General features: G+C 48.6%; 1 protein-coding gene across 1 annotated transcript in view; it reads right to left on the minus strand.

Annotated features, from left to right (window-relative positions):
* Positions 1 to 18852, minus strand: part of DNAH17 (dynein axonemal heavy chain 17) — a 159650-nt gene extending 140798 nt beyond the window's left edge. Inside the window, exons 1-4 of the mRNA XM_024760605.1 lie at positions 18760 to 18852; positions 15401 to 15551; positions 5928 to 6140; positions 1180 to 1426 (exon numbers count right to left, since the gene is read on the minus strand). The gene's annotated coding sequence lies outside the window, so the exon portion shown is untranslated. The remainder of the gene's footprint in view (positions 1 to 1179; positions 1427 to 5927; positions 6141 to 15400; positions 15552 to 18759) is intronic.
* Between the last annotated feature and the right edge of the window lie 4583 nt (positions 18853 to 23435).

Genomic DNA, 23435 nt, shown 5'->3' on the forward strand with positions numbered 1-23435 from the left:
GGGGGAACCTCTGGGCTTCAGACTGTGAGTTCACCTGTTGTGATGGTTAATTTTATGTGTCAACTTGGTTGGGCTAAGGGATGCCCAGATAGCTGGTCAAACATTATCTCTGGGTGTGTCTTTCTGGAAGAGATGAGCATTTGAGCTGGTGGATGGAGGAAAGAAGATGGCCCTCCCCGATGTGGGTGGGCATCACCCACTCTGGGGAGGGTCTGAGTAGAACAGAAAGGCAGAGGAAAGGTGAATTTGCTCCCTGCTGGAGTGCGGACGTCCACCTCCTCCTCCCCTCAGACATCTGATTCTCAGGCCTTCAAACTGTCTGGGACTTACACCATCGGCCCCCTGGTTCTCAGATCTTCAGACTTGGACTGAACATCTCCAGCTCAGTTTCGAGGCTGGAGAAGGCCTGGAGCCTGCCTTACTACCCTGCTGGGATGCGTCCATGAAGCTCGTGCAGCATGATGACGTGCAGTAAATTAGGCAGAGAGGCTGGAACTGCCTGGGCAGAGCACTGAGGTAAGGGACAGAGGGCTCAGGGAAGGGGCAATGTTAGGATGACTTTGCTGTGTGAGATGAAAGAACTTACCACCTGACTGTGTTCCCCAGCAAAGATCAAAGGACACCCCCTTTACAAAAGCAACAGGAAATGCATTGGTGAGAGGAGCGTTGACGTGTCTGAGAGGCTCCAGGCTGGCTGTCCTCTGTGGGCCTGCAGTTTACAGTAGGGGTCCAGCCATGGGACTGGGCCCCCCAGTGTCAGTGGAGATGATGATGTGATTACAGAGTGGAGAAGGCAGGTGGCAGCCCTCACTGGACAGTGGTCAGGTAGACGTAACAACTATAATGGGCAGCAAAGCTAAAAGGCCGTTGGGATGGGCAGGGAATTAGTGGAACCAAGACAAAAATCTAGAGCTGGTGAACAGGAGATTGTTATCAGCCATTCAGTGGAAAATCACGTTGGGTCAGTTTCATGCACCAAGAGTCCACCGATGAAGGGAGGACGCTGGTCCTCCTGAGAAAGAGCCCCTGCACTGGCACCACAGCTGTTTATGATAAAGGCCCCTTAACTCTTCCCTAAATGGACTTACAGCCGTTTATCAGAGTATTCACTGGGAAAAGGGGGACACCCCGAATTTTGAGGGCTGGTGGATATCGAGTCTGATGGTGACACCAAGATACCTGAAATGCTATTGATTCTTGCCACCACCTGGAGGGCTCTGAGAGGGATTGGACGTGACGTGAGGAACGAGTGGATCTGAGCAGTGCGACGGGTGGACTGTATCACACCCTCTGGCGTCTTCTTCACATCCTGGTGGTCCACCTTCCAGCCACAAGCTTCATGGCCTTGTAGCCTGACAGTACTTTGCCTCTCCTGCACTGCGTCTCTCTCACACTGAGACGTCTCTGAAGACACAGCAAAGGACACCTGCGGGAAACCACACGGCACTCAGGCAGGTGCATATCTAGGGGTTCAGGGGCATGAACCAATCCCCCATGGGGCCAAGACTGGCCAGTGGGAAGACAGCCACTGATGGAATAGCATGAAGTTGCTGTCATGGGGGAATGACCAGGAATGGGATTAACAGACAGTTAGTTAAAGGGATGGAGCTGACTTTGGAAACTGGAGGAAAGGTGATCCATGTTATAAAGTGGCAGAGAACTTGGCTGAATGTGTTCAGTGTTTTATGGAAGGTGGAACTTATGAGCAATTAAATTGGAAGTTTAGCGGATGAGATGGCTTCTCACGGGGCTCAGCAACCGGGTATAGAAACACAGATGGACAGCTTGTGGCCCTGACCTACTGCTGAAGGTTTTCTGATAAAATATAGAAGAACCACGGCATAAAGGATTTGAGAATGTTGAATGGCCAGAGAGGGGCTTGGCTTCAAGGGAGACTTTCTGACCCCCTCCCTCCTTCCAAATAAGTGACCACTGGCCCCTCTGGTCTAAACACAATGTACACATGCTTCCATCATGTCCTGATCCCCCTGTCCTGCAATACTGTCCACGTGCCTTTGGGAGCAGGGACACTGTTTTCCCCATTGAACTGTAACTGCTCAGCACACTGCCTTGGATACAGAAAAAACTTAAATGGTTGTTGAATTAACAAACAGAATATTAAGTAGTAATTAGGTGTTATTACACGTATGTACGTGGCAAGAATAGTTTTCACAACAGGTCAAATCCCAAAACTTATAAAAACCAATGGTGCACAGGCCAGACAATATGTAGACCTGGAAACGTGCCATAAAAGACAAAGAAAACCTAGCTTCTGCCATGTAGAAATCAAGTCTGTAGCTGTAAGTCTGGGTTTTGCTTGTTTATATATTTTTTGCTATTGTTAAACATTTCTGGGGAGGACTTAAAGCACAAGAGCTACTACCTTGCAATGCTAGGGAGAAACTGCAGAAGCCAAGGATGGTTCGTGGCTTAGGAAAAACAAACGTTCTATCCATCGTGCTGCTTCCCTTCACTGTCTGCATAATAGGACATCTCCAGAATGACAAACATCTCAGAGGGAAAGGTTGCTCCCTAATTACTAGGTCCAGGGAATGTTGCCTAGAAATAAGCTCAAATTAGGGATGATCTTTTAGGTGGATTCCAAACAAATGCTGAATTTGCTAATTATCTAACCTGACTTGCTTGCTGTATTGGATAGCCCCTGCTTCCCGCAGATTCTGGAACATTCTGGCTTTCCTCCAACCCTTCTGGTTCCCCTTTCTCATGGCCTTATGGACTCTTCTCCTTCCCTTCCCATAGCTGTTGGCGCCTCTTGACAGTTAATGCCCATCAAGGGAGAAAGTACCGGAAGCCTCCCCTGAGGGAGGGGCAGCAGGGCTAGCAGGGGTCCGGCAAGGAGTCAGAAGACGGGTCTTCCTCGGCCCTTCCCTTCCCGTTGGTGGCTCCCTGCTATGCCCTCGAAGGAGGGGTCTGGACCCAGTGACTGCCAGGGTCTGCTCTGTTCCCAAAGCGCCCCCCCTCCACATCCCTCGGTGCTGAATGCAGACACTGAGAGAGCGCTCCTGATGCTGGGTCTCCCGTTGCCATGGGTACAGCCAGAGGGTGACAGCTCTTCTGAAATCCCAGGCGTGAGATAATATGGCCTCAGAGCAAATGCGGGAGCGTGTCTTCCTGGCTAAAGTGCCCCAGAAAATCAGCTACGTGGGACTGGCTAAATGACATGGAACATTCTGCTTTTTTCCTGCCATTTTCACAGGTGATGGAGGGCTGAGCTGTCAGCTGTTTCATCAGCCTCCTAGGGCCACTTCTGTGGCCCGTGGCCCCACCCCATCCGCACTTCCCCGGCGATGCAGCAGCTGCTCCTCAGCTGCCTCATCCGTCCCCTTGCAGAGGCAGCCAGGTTTCAAAGGAAGGAAAATGCCCACCTGCCCGAAATCTCGGCAAAAGCCTCTGTGTCACAGTCTCTTATCATTTAAATAACGTCCTGGGGTATTAAAAAGAAACCCCATAAACATATATATAAGTCACCCGGAGAGCAACACTTACAGAAAGGGTCAGAGTGCAATATCAGTGACCATCCAGCCCAAACCTATCCGGGCAGAACAGGCCAGGCCAGGTGCGTCTCCAGGAAGAGAGAAGGGAACCAGGAAGGACGCACCACAGGGGACCACAATGCAGAGGCCAGACCTGGGAGCCCCTGACGGACCCCGGACCGCAAGGGTGAGAGATGGGCAGAGCCAAAACATCCCGCTGAGGAATCACCCCCTTCCCCATTCAGGTGTCACAAGTATGCCCAGGACCCGCGGGGGTAAGGGGGACTTCAGTCCTCTGATCACATGGTCAGCCCTGGGCTTTGCCCTATGGCTGTCACACAATGCCCACAAAGGCAGCCCAAGGGCCACACAGGCTGACCCAAGGGAGTAACTGAAAACGAAGGGAAATGGCCCCCCTCCCCACCCCATGCCCACGAGTCAAGCCCATGGCCAGTGCAGCAGGTGAGAGATGAGGTGACCCCAGATATGTGTATATTTTTTACCGCAATTTAAAAAAATTAATGTAATACATGAACAACCATTGAATTGTACACTAAATGGGTGAATTATATGGCATGTGAACTACATCTCAATGAAGTTGTTCAAAAAAAGTTATGTCCAAGTCCTGTCTGCCTAGAACCTTACATGACCTCATTTGTAGAAAGGGTTTTTGCAGATGTAACTAAGTAAAGGATTCTGAGATGAAACCCAACTCCATTTAGGGTGGGGCCCAAATCCAAAGACTGGTGTCCTTATAAGATAAAAGCAGAGGGAGATTTGAGACACAGACCCAGATGAGGCCATGTGAGGATGGAGACAGAATTGGGGTGATGTGGCCACAAGCCAAGGAATGCTTGGGGCCACCAGAGGCTGGAAGAGGCCTGGCAGAACCCTCCCCTACACCTCCAAGGACAGCACAGCCCTGCTAACGCCTTGATTTCGGACTTCTGGCCTCCAGACTGAGATGTTTTAAGCCCCCCAGTTTGTGGGGCTTTGTTCACAGCCCCAAGAAGGGAGAGCCATCAGGAGTGACCAGAATTGGCCAGGTGTAGTGGAGGGAACCATCAGCCTGCCCCAGGACCAGGCATGGGGGGCAGAAAGCAGCCCTGGGCAAGTGTCTGGGGCCGCCGACTTGGAAGAGGGTATTAGAGATGAAAAATCTGGGCCCCAGTGACGTGGAAATCTATCTAGTCATGAGCCCAGATGGGAAACTGAAGATTCTGATTTTAAAAAGACAGTATTCCCAGGGGCAAAGATTCAAAATATTTTGAAGAAAAACACTCCACAATTTGAGGTCTTTAGGAGAATTATAAGAACAGCATTTTTAGACTTTAAGTGGGGATTTCTGTGTGTTTACACTTCAGTTTTGGGAATCACAAAGACAGCGATCTGAATGGAGATCTGGAAATACAGTTTCCAATCTGGTTTTGCTTGGCCTGACGGTTCCCAAACAAGCCTCAGGACTTACCATTTTGGCCAGATTCTTCGCTGGTCCCCCAATTGTCAGATGGATGAACGTGATCGTGGGGGAGCGCCGTCCCCTCACCAGCCCCAGCAGCAGAGTTGCCTGAGTTACACCACCCCACAGAGATGCAAACCCAGGAGCTTCATCGGTCTGGTGTCTGTGCATGTGGTTCTCAGAAGAAAAGCAGGATGACCCATTGATCCAAACACACACCTGGGACAGGAGGCAGCTTCTACTCACGAGTGGACGCGGGAGGGCAGCGAGCCCAGTGGCCTCGGGCTCCCACTCTCCAGCCACATCGCCGGGAGACTCTCTGCCGCTTACCTGCCGGGTGAACTGCTCACATCACTACACCTATCTGGGCCTGCACTGCAGCTGTGGGGCCGAGGCACCCGGCAGGGCTGGCTCTGGGTTGTTGAGAGGTTAAATGCGTTGGAGCCTGGCCTGGCTTGGGATGAGCTCCATCCGTGTTTGTCCTTGCTCTCATGATGTCACTAAGGTCCCTCTGTGCTGAGCGGAAGGCTGGAGGCCCAGCATTCCTAAGTCCCCCTGATGGCACCTGCACAGCAGATTCTGCCTCTTTTGCTCCACAAGTGAGCAAATGGAGGCCTGGCCGGCTCACACCTGTCACAGGTGTGACACTTGCAGGGCCCGTCTTTTCTCTTCCCTGGGGCCCGCCTGCCCGCGAGGCCTCTTGGGTCACATGAGCCAGGATTTGGGAACGTGTACGGAGCTTGCAAACAACCAGAGGCTCTTTAAGGCAAACCAAGGGGTCTCGGTTTCCTCATTCTGTCCACCCCACAGGGCTGACCAGGGCCTGCTGTGCTGAGCAGAGGGAGTGGGCCAGGAGGGGCCCAAGCATCCCCAACCCATCCGACACATCCTGCCTGACCAATGACCCAGCAAGTGGACACCCTCTTCCTTTGGAAAAGAGGAGACAAGAACCTCAGAAAGCTGATTTCAGATACCTGAAGAGTCGTTCAAAGGAAGCAGGGTCAGGCTGCCTCGATGGCTGAAACAGCAAGAGTGCGGCCCATAGGAAAAGCGCCAGGAAGGCCAGCTCGCCCCCGGTGAGGGGGATTCTTCTCAGACTCAGGCTGCCAGAGGATGCAGGGAGACAGACGGGCTCACGGAGAGGGCTTTACTCATCCAGGGCCATGGCTTTCAGATTAGCAACACCTCTGGGGAAAAAAAAAGGAAAAAATTCACTGGACTTCATCAAAATTTTAAATGTTTGCTCTTTCAAAGACCCTGTTAAGAAGATGAAAAGGCAAGCTAAGACTGGCGGAAAATATCTGCAAAGCACGTATCCAGTATCTAGACTAGATAAAGAACTCTCAACACTCAACAGTAAAAAAAAAAAAAAAATCCAATTAGAAAATAGGTCAGAAAATGAAGAGATATTTCACTGAAGAGGCAAACAGATGGCAAATAAGGACATGAAAATACATTCAACATAACTAAACCATTAGGGAAATGAAATAGTAAAGCCAAAAAGAGCTATCACTGCATACTTATTAGAACACCTAAAATAAAAAATAATGTTAATGCCCAATGCTGAACGTGCAGAAAAACTGGATACCTTCTCCATGGCTGGTGGGAACGTAAAATGGCATAGTCTCTTTGAAAAAGTTTGGTAGTTCCTTTAAAATCTAAACAGACAGTTATCATATGACCCAACAGTCGTAGTCTTGGGCATTTATCCTAGAGAAAGAAAACTTATGTCCACATAAAAACCTTATATGATTATTTATAGCAATTTTTATTCAGAGTAGCCAAAAAGTAGAAACAAGCAAAATGTCCTACAGTAGAAGTAGGACGGTTAAACAAACTCGTGCATCCATACTGCTGAATAGCGCTTAACAAAAAGAGGGAAGGAATTACTGATGTATACAACAACTTGGATGGATCTCAGGAGCGTTACGCTGAGTAGAAAGGCCCATCTCCGAGGGTCACATAGAGGATGATTTTATATAATTTTGTCAAAATGACAACATCATAGAGATGGAAAACAGATCAGTGCTTGCCAGGGATTACAGGTGGTAGGGGACAAGGTCATGGGTGTGACTATTGAAAGGATGTCTGTGAGGAGATCTCTGTGGTGAGGGAACACTCCTGTACCTTGATTGTGGTGGTTACATAAATTTATACATCTGATAAGATGAGAGGACTATACATACATTTTATGAGTGTTAATTTCCTGGTTTTGATATTATACTACAATTACGTAAGATGTAACCACTGGGGAAAAAAGTGTACACAGGACCTCTCTGTACTATCTTTACAATTTCCTGTCAGTTTATGAATGTTTCAAAAAAAGGTTTTTTTTAAAATATACAGTGGGAGAGATGATAGAAGGTGAAATATTCTATGCTTCTTCTATTTTCTGAGAGTAGATGAGAAACATTCATTCCTTTTAGACAAAGTATTCACAATGTAAGGCTAACTAAAAAAAGAATACGCATCTATGTAGCTTCCAAACTAGTGGCGGTAGGGATGAACTAAAGAAAGCTCAATTAAAAAGACAAGAAAAGGGACTTCCTTGGTGGTTCAGTGGCTAAGACTCCACGCTTGCAATGCAGGGGCCCAGCTTTGATCCCTGGTCAGGGAACTAGATCCCACATGCCGCAACTAAGAGTTTGCATGTCGCAACTAAAAGATCCTGTGTGCCTCAACTAAGACCTGGTGCAGCCAAATAAATAAATAAGTATTAAAAAAAGAAAAAGACAAGAAAAGAGGAAAACATATGAAATGTGGAACAAGAAAATTCATAATATGGTAGATACAAATCCAGAATAGTAATTATGATTGTGAATGGACTAAATTTGCCAGTAAAATGACAGAGGTTATCAGATTGGACCAAAAAATTGATATCAAGCTACATTTTAATAACAAGAGATTCTGTTTCATTACAGAAAGATCAAGAGTAAATATGAGAAGCAAACACTACCAAGAGGAAGCTGGTTTATCCTATATTAGTGGGAGGTGATAACCAACTTCTTCTTTTGAGACATTCATAAATTGACAGGAAATTGTATAATTTAAGGCAACGAATGTTCCGCAGAAAAACCTGTATGTGAATGTTCGTAGCAGCATTATAATAGCCCAGATGTGGAAAGAACCCAAATGTCCTTCACTGATGAATGGATACATAAAATGTGGCACGTCCATACAACAGAACAGCATTCAGCAATAAAAAGGAACGTTACAACGTGCATGAACCCTGAAAACATTATGTTTAGGAAATAAGCCGGTTACAAATGACTTCATATATATGATTCCTTTTATACGCAAAACCAGAATAGACAAATCTTGAGAAAGTGGATTGCCTGGGGCTAAGAGAACAGTGGGGGTGGTAATGGGGTGTGCCCGCTAATGAGTCTGGGATTACTTCTAGGGGCAAAAAAAAAGTTCTTAGATAAGATTGTGATAACGGATATACAGCCCTGTGACTCTACCGAAAACCATTGAATTGTGCACTTGAAACTGGGTGAATCGTGTGTTAATTGTATCTAAATAAAGCTGTTTTTAAAAATAGACTTAAAAAAACCCCAAAGCCCAGGCCACACCCTATTTCCAGGATTCACATTAGAATCTATTTCTAATAGAGTCACATACTTAATTCACATTAGAATTGGGACTCAGCCATCAGTCCTTTTAAAAATTCCCGAGTCATTGCAACGTGCAGCCACCTGGAGCATCAACAGACCAGGTGACAGCTACGTTTCCTCCGAGCCTGAAAACCCTCAGCTAGACTAGGTCCCCAAGCCTGACGCTCACTCTCACATGGGGGCAGACACTCTATGCGGTGCACGACCTGGCTAGGCAGAAGCACGATGGCACCAGACACCATAAATGCAGTCCAGGCCACTCAGCGCTGTCAGCTGACATTGGACCTCCCGCCTCTCTTGCTTTGGGGCTCAAAGGAACAGCCACTCACAACAATGGTCGAAGGGTTCTATCGTCTCCTGGGAGTGAGGATGTGGGTGTTCCCAGTGACGCTCAGATTATTCAGGGCCCGTAAGACTGCATTCCAGCCTCCGAAACACCTGTAGCTGTGGCGGCGCTTCCGCGGCAGGTGGAGAGTCCAGGGAAAGGAACGTGAGCCGCAGACGTTCCACTACCCCCCGGGCCTGGCCTGCTCCTTGGCGGAGGAACCAAGAGATCCTGGGAAGGTGACAGCTTCGGCAGAGACCCAAGTCCCATGCCATACTGGGCTGGATAGTGCCCCCCAAAGATGCACATCCACCTGGAATTCTATGTGAGACTTTATTTAGAAAAAGAGTCTTCGTAGATGTAATTAGTTACATGGGATCCTCCTGGATAAGGGTGGGCCCTAATCCAATGAGAGTGTCCTTATGAGAAAGCAGAGGCACAGAGGGCGGAGGCCATGTGACACAGAGGCAGAGATCACAGAGATGCAGCCACACACCGAGGATCGCCGAGGTTTGCCTGCAGCCGCCAGAAGCTGGGAGAGGCAGGCGGGATCCTCCCCTTCATTCCTTTAACTCCCGTTTCACACACCAGGGCCGGTCCTGGACAACAAGAGGGCCGGATGATTTCTCACTGTGGACCAGGAAGGAAAGAGGAAAGGGAAAGGCTTCGAGACTGGAGGCTGCCCGACGACACCCCCGCCTTTCTCTCCCTTTCAGAACTCTGCTTCCGGAGGGGAGACATCACGAGGAAGAAGAGCACGTTCGTATGTTCTGCAAGGAAGGTGGTCCTCAGCAGTAACTGAAGATACTGCACCACTTTGCTGTCCCTCCCGTGCCCCCACCCCGACCCCAGCAGATTGTCCCACGTGACAAAGGACAGCAAACTGTGTGCTGGGGGCCGGGGTGAAGTTCCCCCTACCCCCGTAGGGACAAGATCGTCTTCCCTGAAGCCTGAAGGGCGCGGGGTTTGGCAGAAGCACCTCCCTCCCATGAAGGTAGCCGAGAGACAGAACCTGCAGGTACGTCAGTGCCGGGGTGAGCAGGGCCAGGCAGGGGCAGGTCCCACCACCCGCCCGCTCATCATGTCAAGGTGGGCAGGACAGGATTCCTCAGGTTCCTGTGGACCCAGGGAGGCCACAGACGTGGCGAGAGGACCAGCCCCGCCCTGCCAAAGTGTCACCCACTGGATGGTGAGCTGGGAGTTCTCCTTCTCGTAGGAATGAGAGGGGTGGCTGAGCAGAGCCTCTGTAGGATCCCAACACTGGGAGGCTAGGGCAGGAGAGGACGATGCCTAAAGGAGAGGACGATGCCTAAGACAGGAGGGGACGATGTCACCATGTGACGCCAGAGAAGTCACCAAGAATCGGATGGGAACCTGCAACCCCACAGCCTGCAGCCAGCCGTGGGCACGCCCTTCTCTGGGTGACACCCTGCGGCCCGGCGCCCTCGGCAGTCTGCAGGCGTGGGTTCCTGGGACGGGAAGGGGACGGCGGGCTGCTGCATTTTTCTCCCCGGAAGCTGCGCCTGGGCTTGGGAAGAGCCTGGACAGGATGGAGGCTGTGGGCTCACAACTGAATGGGCTCAGATGTTTAACTAACATCTGCGAGAGAAGAAGCTTTAAACCAGATGCTGTTAGAGGGAAATGCCTGACGGAATTGTTTACTGGGTTAAAGGGAGTGAAATTTAGTTTTCTTGTTGCCAAGCAGGAATGAGGGCCTGTCAGAGAAATGTCTGGGCAGAGATGAGAACAGAATCACATGTCTGCACACAGCGGATTGAGAGCTGGCATCCCACACCTGCTCTAAGACAGACAGATTGACATCTACGCGCCGAGCATGGAACTCAAACAAAAGGACAGCAACCGTCACAGGATAAAGAAAGAAGGAGTTAATAAAGAAGCAAACACGAAGGACCAGACCTCCCCAAGCCCCAGGAAAACTCATCCTAGATCTGAAAATGAGACCAAGAACTGGCGGTTTGAAAACAATAGCAAGACGAGCAAACGTCTGGCGAGATTAATCAAGAAAAAGAGAAACCACAAATACACGTTAGAAACGAGAACATAAGTTCTCACTGCAAATAGGAAGACGGAAAGTTAGATATTAGAGAGCTGCAGGTATCATTTCATGCCGATAACTTGAAATTCTAGAACAATGTTTTGAGAAACATGGTCTCCTGATGCTAGGTTCATCTAGTAAGTGTTTCAAGTGGACAAACATACACACATACAGCCTTAGAGATTTATCACCATGATCTGCATCGCAACCTGTTTCAAAGAGAGTCTCGCTGAGATTAAATACGTGCTTATAACCCCCTGCTTCCTAAATATATGCGGGAAAAGGAAGGGAACATGTGGGACATGTGGGCCAGGCCGTGGAAGAGTTTTTGTGGCCTTGATCCTGGCTCTCACCTGGATGTTATTTATTTATTTATATTTACTTTTAAAGTTTTTTTGACGTGAACTATTTTAAAAGTCTTTATTGAATTTGTTACAATATTGCTTCTGTTTTATGTTTTGGTCTTCTGGCCGCGAGGCATGTGGGATCTTAGCTCCCCAACCAGGGATTGAACCTGCACCCCCCGCACTGGAAGACGAAGTCTTAACCACTGGACCGCCACGGAAGCCCCGTATAATTTAATCAGACAAAAGCAAGTTTAATTTGCTTTGATTTTGGAGCAAAGGCAACAACTTGGTCACCCACGGCAGCCAGGAGCCAAGTGGTCCACCCCCAGCCCTGCTGCAAAGGAGGAGCACAGAAAACCAAACGTAAGGCATGGCCTCAATGAGGACAATGGGAAAGAAAAACATCTCTTTTCGATAAAACCAGTTTTTACATCCCTCTGTCCAAACAAGCTGCCCTTTCACAGCTGGCCCCTTCTCCTCTGCCAAGGGGTCAAAGCCATTTCCCACTCTCCTTCAATGACCCAAGCTGAAATTCTACCTTGTCTTCCAAGATTTAATTGGAGTGAAAATCAATTCATAAAGCTTCCTGGATCCACCATCTCCCCAGATCTGAACTCCCTCCCCCAGGTGCCCCAGCATCTCCACGATGCCTCCTGAAGAATCCTTTCCAGGGGTCCTGGGAAGGATGGCCTGGCCCTTCCTTAGGGCAGAGGTTCTGTCGTGCTATTTCTGAATCTTTTGTCCTGTCTTCCTACTTAGGTGTGCTGAGTCCAGTTACATGATATCCACCTCAAGCCATTTTCTACGTGTTCTAGAGAACATGTGTTTGCCTACGTAACTAACAAGAAGGACAGGCCACATTGGAGGCCCAATTCTTTGGGGCTCCCTAAAGATGCCAATATCTGTACTAACAAGAAGAATGGGCCACATTGGAGGCCCAATCCTGTGGGGCTCCCTAAAGATGCCAATATCTTTACAGAGTAAAGAAAAGCCCCCTTGTCAGTGCAGACTCTGGACAGAGCAGTCTATGTGGTGTGGTACAAGGCCTTGGGACACCTGACCCAGACTCAGATTTGTTGCTAACTTGTGGACATGACCACATGCAAGTCATTTACTCGTGGGCTGTCTCACCTTTCTGTACTGAGATATGAGGAACTTTGGGGTACACTAAATGCTAAGGTTCCTTCAAACCCCCCAAATTCTATGTGGACTCTATCTATTGATGTATCTATTGATCTGTTTCTCTATCTGTAGATCATACATGCTTTATGTTAGTTTCAAACTGCATGTTTCCCCCTCCAGACATCTGTAACCAGCTGATAACCTTTCCGAGGCTCCCAGAACATTCCGAGATGAGTGCCCACAGCCGATGAGCCTGTGGACACTCTGGGATGTTCCCAACCAAGCAGGCCTTGCCCATTTCTGAAAGTGTGGTTGACAAGGATGGACCAGGAGAACAAGTTAGGGTCAGAGTTGGTCTGAATAACTTTGGATCACGTAGAGATGAACCCCAGCAAAAAAGGCCATTAAAAATGTAAACAAACAAAGTACCAGAACATTCCAAAGGCTTGAGGAATCCATCTGTGCATGTGATTTTCACTAATTTGAGGTGGAATGAGGGAAAGCCAAAGCTACTATAGCAGAAAACCATACAGAGTCACTATTTCAGAATAGTTTATATTAAAGTAAGGCATTTGACCACAGAATGATCTCACTTATATCTGCTTCAATTCACCTAATAAAATACTGAAATCACTCTGTAATTTCCCATTCAGGTGCCTAACTAAACAGAAACTTTTCAGGGCAGACCCTTGCTTTCATGTGGGGGAGTCTATCCATTCCAAGGGACTGGCAGGGCAGACCAGTTCGTCCATCAAATGAGGAGGGAGAACCAGGTTGTCTTAAAAAATCTTTTTCTGGTCCTAAAATTCGTTGGGTTTTATAAACCTACATTAGCTTCTCTCAAACAATTCTTGTAGCATAAGAAAGCTTATCCTAACAGGTCTGGTTTTGAATCCCAACCCTCCCATTTACCAGCGGTGCAAGTGGCGGTGAGCTATGCTTCCTTGTTCTCAGCCTTCTCTTCTATGAAACGGGTACAAACAAACCCAGTGTTTAAGGTCGAGCACTGCAGACGGGCTTCCAGTAGCAGAGAGCTCCTCCAACCTCGAACACCCTCCAAAAGGCCATACCGGTGATTTCCATTTCCCCTTGACAGTCTGGAATTTTGTGATGTTCTGTGTTCCACTGGAGAGTTTCAGCACAGAATCTATGATCGTGCCAAGACTTCGCACTTCCAGCCTAAAGGTAAGTTCCGTTCTCCCCCAGTCTTTGGAGGCTGGGGCTGAGCTACAACACTGCACTTTACTACAAGTTTCCTGGAAGGCAGGACAACATGGGAATGCAGCAGGATAATACTGGCTATGTGAAAAAGGAAGGCACGTCAGTCCTTCAAGACGAAAAACATTTTGGTATCTCTGCTTGGCAGGGGCCTCATAGTGGGGCCCACAGACCAGCTTTGAGGAAGGGACATCAATGAAATTGTAAGAAAGTTTAGTGGATCCATGATGTATGCAAATTCTGGGAAAGCCACCCATAGCTTTTAGCAAACACACAAAGAGCCTCAATCGCCAAGGACCACAGCCACGCTCAGATGATCCAAGCAAGTCAGCCCGTGCCAGAGCTTGGTCTTTTCTGCAGTGCGTTATATCAGGGTGTGTATCAACGTCGGGAAAACTTCCTAACGAAGTTAACCCTCAAAAGGACAAACCAGGTGATGACTGCATCCTCCTGAGTTCAGTGACACAGCCCTTGTGTGATTCCCGGGGAAGAATAGAAAGTAAAAGTGCTTGACGGGGGAAGACTGGAGCAGGCGAGAGTCACCAATGGAGCTAAGTCTAGAAGGAGGTTTCATGAGAATAGAATATTCTGTTCTATTTCTTGCATCATCTCCAAGTGTCTCCTCCCTGATTGCCTATTAGCTGCAGGGAGAATAATGAAACAGCGATTATGCAGTGGACCAGGAGGGTCAACACCCACATCACCAGTGAGGGGCGCTGGACCTCGTGCCTCCCGATGGGGTGCCCTGTGCTGGATGCAGCACTCCCTATACAGGGTCCTTCCCAAAATGCATAACCCCCATCTACTCACGAGGAAACGTGAGGCATACCCCAAATGAGAAGCAACCTATTAGTTTTTAAAAGGCGGGGGTGAGGGGTTACTCTTAAAAAATGTCCATGCCATAGTAGAAAAAGAAAAGCCATAGGAATTCCAGATTAAAGGAGGCTAAGGAAACAGGACAACTAAATGCAATGCCTGATTCTGGACTGGATCCTGGACTGGAGGGAAAATGCTATAAAGGATAGTACTGGGTCAACTGACAAATTTGAATTCAAACAGTTGATCAGACAAAAGTGTTGCATCCGTGTTAAATTTACTGATGTTGGTAACTATACCGTGCTTTTACGGTTATGTTAGTGGATATTCCTATTCTTAGGAATTGTGCACAGAAAGGTTTAGAGCCAAAGGACTGAGTGTATGCAAGTAAACTTTCAAATGATAAAGAGAGAGACAGCGCGCACACAATAACACAGCAAAGGAGGGAAATATTAGCAGGTAAATCTGGCCATACAGGTGTTCTTTATACAATAATTTTTGGTAACTTTTCTGTACTTTTGAAATTATTTCAAAAAAGAAAACAGGGCTTCCCTGGTGGCGCAGTGGTTGAGAGTCCGCCTGCTGATGCAGGGGACACGGGTTTGTGCCCCGGTCTGGGAAGATCCCATATGCCGCGGAGCGGCTGGGCCCGTGAGCCATGGCCGCTGAGCCTGCACATCCGGAGCCTGTGCTCCGCAACGGGAGAGGCCACAACAGTGAGAGGCCCGCGTACCGCAAAAAAAAAGAAAACAATCATGTCAATGGGTTTTCCCCTAAACTCCCACTTAGATTAGACTTTTTAACTGTATCTGTGTAGGAAGAGACAGGATCAATATAACATTACCTTTTTGCATATTATCGCAAAACATCCCACTTGCCAAACACATGATAAGAAAATGAGTGTCTTAGTCACACAACCTGGAGAGCACTAGACCGAGGTGCTTACCTGAGTCCAAGACCGGCTTGAGGGCGTCCCAATCATCAGAATGGCACGCAGGTCCTGTCTGCACCGTGTGCTGTCTGGGGACCTTGGGCACTGCCTCTCTGTAGTGTCCTGACCGTGCAAATGTCTGCCTCCAAGGAGCGTCCTGAGTTTCCTTAACCAAAGAAATAATGTTTATTATGATAGTAGGAAGTCAGCAGATAATCACTGCGATTTCTTACATGAAATGCCAGACAAATGAAGGGCACTACACACAGCAGAGTGACAGCCACGTGGTGTTTACCCGGTAAAGATTCAGTGATAATGATGACGGAAGTGAGGAAGTGAAAGCGTGAGAGCTGACTGCACTCGGGGGATAAGCTGCCCTGCCCTCAGTCTGTTTAGATCGTACACAAAGGTGATGCAACGGCACCGGGACCCACCAGGTGTTTAAGGAAAAGGGCTGTAGCTGTCTAATCCAGGGGTAGGGAGGGGAGCTTAGTGAACAGGTAGCACCCATCAGGTGGAGAGAAATGGGTCAAGGATCAGAAGACAGGGGTGAAACCCCAGAAACGGCCTCCTCCTTTCTCCTTCCTACGCTGCTTCTCCACTTATATCTTCAGGTCACCTCCATCCTTACAAATCTGGACTACTTTAAGAGTCAGAACAACCAGATAAGCTACTAACGCACCTGAATCACATTCCCTTGGGTTACAGAAAACAAGTTCTGATAAACTAGTCACACAATCCTGTCCGGCATAAAGCAACCTGTGACTTATGGTCATGCATTCATTAATGGTCTTTTATTCAACAGACAGGTCCCAAGGGTCCTCTATGTGCCAAGCATTGTCTAGGAGCTGGGAACCCAGAGATGACCCGAAGAGGCAGACTCTCTGCTCTCATGGAGCTGACAATTTAGTTTAATGGATTAAATGACCGTATCACCTTATCCCTCATGAATGCAGATACAAGAACTCCTTAACAAAATATTTAACAAATTGAATCCACTAATACGTTTTTAAAAACCATGGCCAAGTGTGTTTTATCCCAGGGGCACAAAGCTGATTTACCACTAAAAATATTATTCAGTGTAACCCAGCATATTAATACACTGAAAGAGAAAAGTCACATGAGATTCTGCACCTACGCCGAATCTCCATTTAACAAATTGAGCACTCATTCATGAGTGAGACTCTCCACAAAGTGGGAAACAATGAGAACACCTTTAACCTTTTGAAGATAAAAAGCATCTCTGAAAAACCTAAGACTATCACCCCACCTAACGATAAAGAAACAGAATGCTTTCTCCTACGATCAGGAACGAGGCCAAGGGGCTCATTTTGACCATTAGTTCACACCGTACACGAACACTAACTCAAGATGGATCAGACCTAAACATAAGAGGTAAACCTGTAAAACTTCTAGGAGAAAATGTTTGTGATCTTGGGTTAGGCCAAGGTTTCTTAGAATACAAAAGCACAAATCATAAATGAAAAATAATTGATAAAATCATTTCATCAAAATTAAAAACGTTTGCCCTTCAAAAGACACTATTAAAAAGTTTAAGGGACTTCCCTGGCGGTCAAGTCGTTAAGATTCCGTACTTCCATTGCAGGGGGAATGGGTTCGATCCCTGGTCGGGAAACTAAGATCCTGCATGCCGCACGGTGTGGCCAAAAAAAAAAAAAAAAGTTTAAAAGCAAGGCCTGGACTGGGAGAAAATATTTGCAACACATATATCCAACCAAGGACTTGTATCCAGATTATATAAAGAATGCTTACAACCCTTTAACAAGAAGGCAACCTGAACTTTTAAAAAAATGGGCAAGTGACTTGAGCAGACATTTCGGCAAAGAAGAAATACAGGGAACAAGCCAACGAACAGATGCTCAGTATCATTAGTCACTAGGAAAATGCAAATTAAAACCACTATGAGATACCGTCACACACCCATTTAAGTGGTTAAAATCAGAGAGACCAACAATACCAAATATTGACAGGGATGCAAAGTAACTGGGACTCGGGTCATTGCTGCTGGGAATGTGAGGGACAGCTTTATTTGGAAAACAGTTCGGTGGTCTCCTTAAAGATGCCCATGCTCTAAGACTCAGCAACCCTGCTCCTGGGTATTTACAAGAGAAATGCAAACACGTGTCCACACCGAGATTTGTCTGTGCAAGTTCATGGCAGCTTATTCAGAACAGACAAAAACCTGTGGATGGATCGACAACGAAACACCTCCCAGCATCGGATGATTCACGCAGCAGTGTGGCCACGGGCGAGAAGGAAACCCAGCTGGTGGACCTCAGGGAGGGTAATTCAATCGTGAGCGTTGGGGGCCAAAGATCTTTTCTCAACGTTCTTGTTCTTGGGATTTCTTGATGAGCCTGCCCCTCAGAGCGGGGCTCCCTCCCCCTGCCGCAGCAGTGGACCGCTGTTACTGGACACTTTCCAGCCTGGGCTGGGCTGGGCTGGGGCACCAGGCTATGGGGAGAGGGGTTCTCTGTTGCTGGGTTTGGGCTTCAGTCCCCATGTCCCTGCATCTCAGGGTGGGGTTTTCTCGTGGCCCTGCCCTTCCCAGTGGTAGGAGATCTCTGACAGCCTCTACCTCCCGACGAGGGGCAGAGGGTATCTGCTCCTCCAGCCTCAATGAGTCTCCACCTGTGCCCCGGGGGGGACAGGCTTTGTAGTTCTTTCCACAGTGGCCGCAGGCTTTTGTTCTGTCAGGAGAGGTTTGTGGGTTTCAAGGAAGCTTTCTCTGCCCTTCCTGCCTGCCTCCACTCTTCCTGTGAGCGCGCGGGGAGGTCCCTGGGGTGGACCCGTGGAGTCTCAGTACCAGCGGTTCTCTCCCCTTCACCTGCCTGCACTGCGCCTGCAGCACTTGGCTAAAAGTTCCAGCTGAGTCTCCTGACCCACCGGGACCGCGGCCCATCTCCTCCCCGGCTCTGCCCTGTGACCCCGTCTCTTGCTCTCCTTGGAGACCTGTCTTTCTTAGATTTCAGGCGAGGCTGTCACCCTATAATCTCCGTTCCTTGATGGGCTTGGAATCATTTTGTAGACTATCTAGATTTCTCTTGTTAGGATGGCAGTGTGTCTCTTTCCAGCCTTCTGTGTCCTAAGGGGAAGCCAGAATACCTAACTTATTTATTCTAAGAAACTGGAGGGGATCGGGAAGTGACAAAATGTGAACAGTCGGAAATACTGGGTAGTAGGAATACGAGCTTTTGTATTGTTCCTTGTGCTTTTCTGTAGTTTTAAAATTTCAACGATAAATATAAATAATATTTGTAAATAAATATAGACAAGAAATATTTATAAATAAGTACATATGACGCCAGTTTACAGGCAAAATGGACAGAGTGGCGGGTAATGTGGGGACCCACCTCCTTCGATTTGGGGCATCTGAAGTTGAGGGGGGCAGCCTTGTGGGACTGAGCCCTTCACCTGTGGGATCTGACGCCATCTCCGGGTAGGCAGTGTCAGAATTGAGTTCAGTTGTAGGACATCCAGCTGGTGTCACGGAGAACGCTCGGTTGGGGGCAACTCCCACACATCTGGTGGCAGAAGCGTCACAGTGAAGAGTTGTGTGTGAACATAAGGGAGAAGTGGGAAATGGGAGTTTTTCCAACACACCACCCACATCACATTTTCTGTCTGTAGCCATGTCCAGACCCAACCTTTGAAAGCTAAAGGTAAAGCTACAGGTAAAGTTATAAGCAATAATTGCTTGGAAAGTTTAACAGGACCAATTACATAAGACACCCACCAGCCAGTGTCAGTATTTGTATGTAGCCTCATCCTCTTCACCCAGAACCTGTACTTATCTAAGGAACAGGCAAGGGCTATTTACTTGAGGTTTGGGTTCTGCTCCCTGGGAACTGACTGGCTGCCTCCAAGAAATATTTGGTGACTTGGACTAGCTCCCTGCTTCCTTATATTTCAATCCAGAGTCAAAGTCACCTCGTCCCCACGACACACCTCCTGAACTTCTGTTTCGGTAGGCTCCCCAGACCCGGGGTCCATCCACTGCACATCTGAACTTCAGCAAGGTGTTTCCCTGGCTGTGACATCTGGCATCTGCTATCCCCGTGGGGGCCCGCAGCCTCTGAGGGAGTCCCCTGACACCGCCGAGCAGACCCACAACTGTCCCCCTCGAGTGCGTGGGGAAGGTGGCACCCGACGCCTGAGGGAGGGGTACCACGCTAAGATGTTAGCGGCCGTCAACGGGCAGATACTTTACAGGTGTGGGTGGATTTGGTGCCAACCTGAGTCAACTGTGTATACGTGCCCGGGAAGAGCTGACGCCATCTGGGCAGGCCGAGGAGTTCATAAAGTTAGTAAAGCAGATGAAAGGACGTGAGGTCCAGCTCTGCCCCCGCACATTTGCCCAGACTCACTTCAGTGAATTCCTTCCCAAGGGGGCTGCTTCCCATGTTTCTCTTTGCTGTCTATGTAAGTCAGGGTTCTCCAGAGAAACAGAAGCAACAGATCACAGAGCCTGCTTCCTCTCTCTCTCTCTCTCTCTCTCTTTCTTTCTCTCTTTCTCTCTCTCTTTCTCTCTCTCCAGCCCGCTCTCTCTCCATCATGCGAAGACACAGCGAGTAGGCAAGACAGCCTCACCAGGAACTCAACTGGTTGCCACCTTGACTTTGGACTTCCCGCCTTCAGAACTGTGAGGAATAAATTTCTGTCATTTAAACCGCCCAGTCTGTGGTATTTTTTGTTACAGTAGCCTGAGCAGACTAAGACAAATAGATCTATTTAAAGAATACCTATTCTTTAAATAGGTATTGAGCATATAGGGAGCAGACACAGAGTGAAAAAGCAAACTTTGAAATGCAAGGCTTCCTCCTTTCGCAATCCATTCGGGCGCCCCTGAGTTTGGCGAACGCAGGCTCAGATGGGGGCTGTTTAACCTGGGGCCGTGGAAGGGACTCCACCGACTTTGCACTTGGGGCTCCCTCTGTACTTTTCTGGGAAGAACGTCTGTAGCTTTTATTAGCTTCACAGAGGGGCCAAGGCCCACAGGTAATAAGAACCACTTCCCTCGAGGTTCTGGGTGATACAGATACATAAGCTTTTGCCAGACATGCACCTTTCCCTGCAAAGAAATGACAGTTTTTCACATGGAGAGGGCTGATTCATCAAGTCCAGCATTCTCAACAGGGGGTGTATCTTCACTCCTGATTCAGAAACCAGACTGAGACACATCTTTGATTCCTAGAAGATGATCAGTGAGCCTTCAGATGGGGGACACACGATGCCTCTGGCAGAGACTGGCTTGAAGAGTGAAGGGAACACGAAAGGTACAATCTGGCTCTGACAGATGCTGTTGGAACCCTCGCTGGCAGCAAAACCTACCCAAACATGCCCCGTGGTGGTGTCAGGTCCATCTGGCTGCTGAAAGGAGGGCTCCACCCCTGATGCTCCTTCGATACAGGGTGACCTTATTAGAGAGACCACGTTCTGCTGATGTCTGGGGAGATGGCGCTGAAGCAGACAGGCTAGCCTGCACAAACCACTCACCCTGCAGAGCCCACCAGCGTCCAAAGGCTGAGGTCAGCCTGTGGAGCACATGGCCCTTGCAAAGGCGGGGCAGCAAGGGAAGCGGGGGCCACTTCCCTGTCTCTGGATGGTTCTCAAAACAAGCTCTCTGCTGAGATTTCTCAGAATCATATCACCATTTTAATGACAGTGACAAAAATTGTGGTCTTATTTCCACATCATCTGTAACGTCTATTCCTTCAAGAAATGACATTCCCCAGCCAGTGCCCACAGGTTTTCAGAGGGTGTCCCCCCTCCGCCCTCAAACCACAGGGCTTCCAGCAAAATCTAATAAGGCAGAGAGGGGACAGAATTTGAAATTGTGACGATTGCTCCCAGGGCACTTTGAGAAAGGACTTCTCTGTCCTGTCAACCCATCTCAGGAAGCTTAACCCACAGCAGAAGGAGCTGCAAGGTCGTTTCCACAAGTGTCATGGCCGTCCCAGGCCCTCCTGTCCTAACAAGAGGCTGGGGTCAGAAGTGACGTTATCACAGATTGCTAGATCTCAGAGCTCCCGCTGGGAAGCCACCCTGCATCTCTTCAGCGCTGTGTACTCTGCAGGAGGTGGTTCCACTTCCCTTTTCAAATAGTCACAAAGAAAGCATCACACAACTCCTAAGAGACACAAAAGCAAGTGTCTGATAGGCCCAACAGTGGACCAAGTATTCAGGCAATTTTTAAAGTTTTGTCCCTATTTTATTCACAAACTTCCTCTTTAAAAAAAAAAGTGAATGAGCTTATAAATTCTAATATATACTATGGTAATGATAAAACAGGATAAAGGGTCAAAAAACACGATTAAGGGACTACCCCGGTGGCACAGTGCTTAAGAATCTGCCTGCCAATGCAGGGGACATGGGTTCGAGCCCTGGTCTGGGAAGATCCCACACGCCACGGAGCAACTAAGCCTGCGCGCCACAACTACTGAGCCTGCACTCTAGAGCCCAAGAGCCACAACTACTGAAGCCCGCGTGCCTAGAGCCCATGCGCCGAAACAAAGAGAAGTCACCGCAACGAGAAGCCCACGCACCGCAACAAAGAGTAGCCCCTGCTCGCCGCAACTAGAGAAAGCCCGTGTGCAGCAACAAAGTCAACGCAGCCAAAGATAAATAAATTTATTTAAAAAAAAAACAAAACACGATTAAAAGTGGAAAGTACAGGCTATACATTGTATGATTCCAACTCTGTGACATTTTGGAACAGGCAGAGCTATGGAGACAGTAGGCAGTGGCAGAAAGATCGGGGTGGCCAGGGGTTGGGGGGAAGTGGGGGTGGACAGAGAACAGAGGATTTTTAGGGAAGTGAAACCTCTCTGCATGATACTATAATGGCGGATATATGACATTACACATTTATCCAAAGCCATAGAAAGTAAAACACCAAGAGTGAACCCTAACGTACACTGCGGACTCTGGGTGATGATGTGTCGATGTAGGTTCGTCAGTTACCCCCCGAGCTCTGGTGGCGGACGTTGATAACGGGGGAGGCTATGCAGGTGTAAGCGCAGGGATTATGGGAAATCCTTGGGCCAACCCCTCAATTTATTGTAAACCTAAAACTGTTCTAAGAAAATAAGTCTATTAACAAAAATAAAAGTGCAAAGCAGGATTAACAAGTCACATGAGGAAGTGTGTCCCTGACTCTGAGCTTCCTGGCAGCCAAGATGAAGGGCAAATCACACAGTGGTTCCCGGAGACCCCGACTTCACTTTGCTCAGAGTCACGAACAAGCAGTTCTGTGGGGCTCGGCCCTAAACCCCACAGGACAGAACCAGGCTCGGCAAAGCTACCTGTGTTCACGGGGCCCCAGCGGCTTTGTGGAGAAGCCACTCAGAACACTCCTGCCCCGTGGGCCTAACGAGGCGGGGCTATGGTCACGGGGCGCCAGACTGGGTATCAGAATTGGGCCCTGAATCCAGACGTTTTCATTAAACTGGGAGAGCGTTTGGGTCAATACTCGTCCTCTCTGGCCCTCAGTCCGCAGTAAAAGGGCCCTTTGAGATCAAGGCCTAAGAGGCGGACGGCCCCCACGTAAAATCAAGCCACGAACAGTGGGAGAAGCCCCCGCAGAGCTTCCAGAAGGGCCTTTGGTGCTGGCCTGGGACTGAGCCAGTCTGAGTTCACCAAGCTGGGGTAAGACCAAGCAGCGCTCCCCTCCCCGATCCCCGTGGGTTGTTCCGTGAGCACGAAGTGAGGAAAGCTCCCGTGGATTTTGCCTAGGCTGAGAGACAAACCGCTGAGAAGTTAAAATTCAGGGTCATCATGTGAAACTCGGCAGGCTGCACAGTTAAGAGCGTTACTTTCCAAACAGAAAAGAAAGAGTCAGCATGATGTGAATCACGATGCGGAGAGGCCAGGGGGCTGGCGGGGAATGGGGGGTGAGGGCTGGGAAGGCTCCTGGTGGTAGGGGTTGCCCAGCTGGGATCTTAGGCATGAGAAGAAGCATCCCAGGAAGATGCAGGTGGAGGAACTTCCAAGTGGAAGGCAGAGTGACTTGCAGGGCCAGGAGGCAGGA

The sequence above is a fragment of the Neophocaena asiaeorientalis genome, unplaced genomic scaffold (assembly GCF_003031525.2).
Source record: "Neophocaena asiaeorientalis asiaeorientalis breed wild unplaced genomic scaffold, Neophocaena_asiaeorientalis_V1.1 scaffold30, whole genome shotgun sequence".
NCBI classification, from domain to species: Eukaryota; Metazoa; Chordata; class Mammalia; order Artiodactyla; family Phocoenidae; genus Neophocaena; species Neophocaena asiaeorientalis.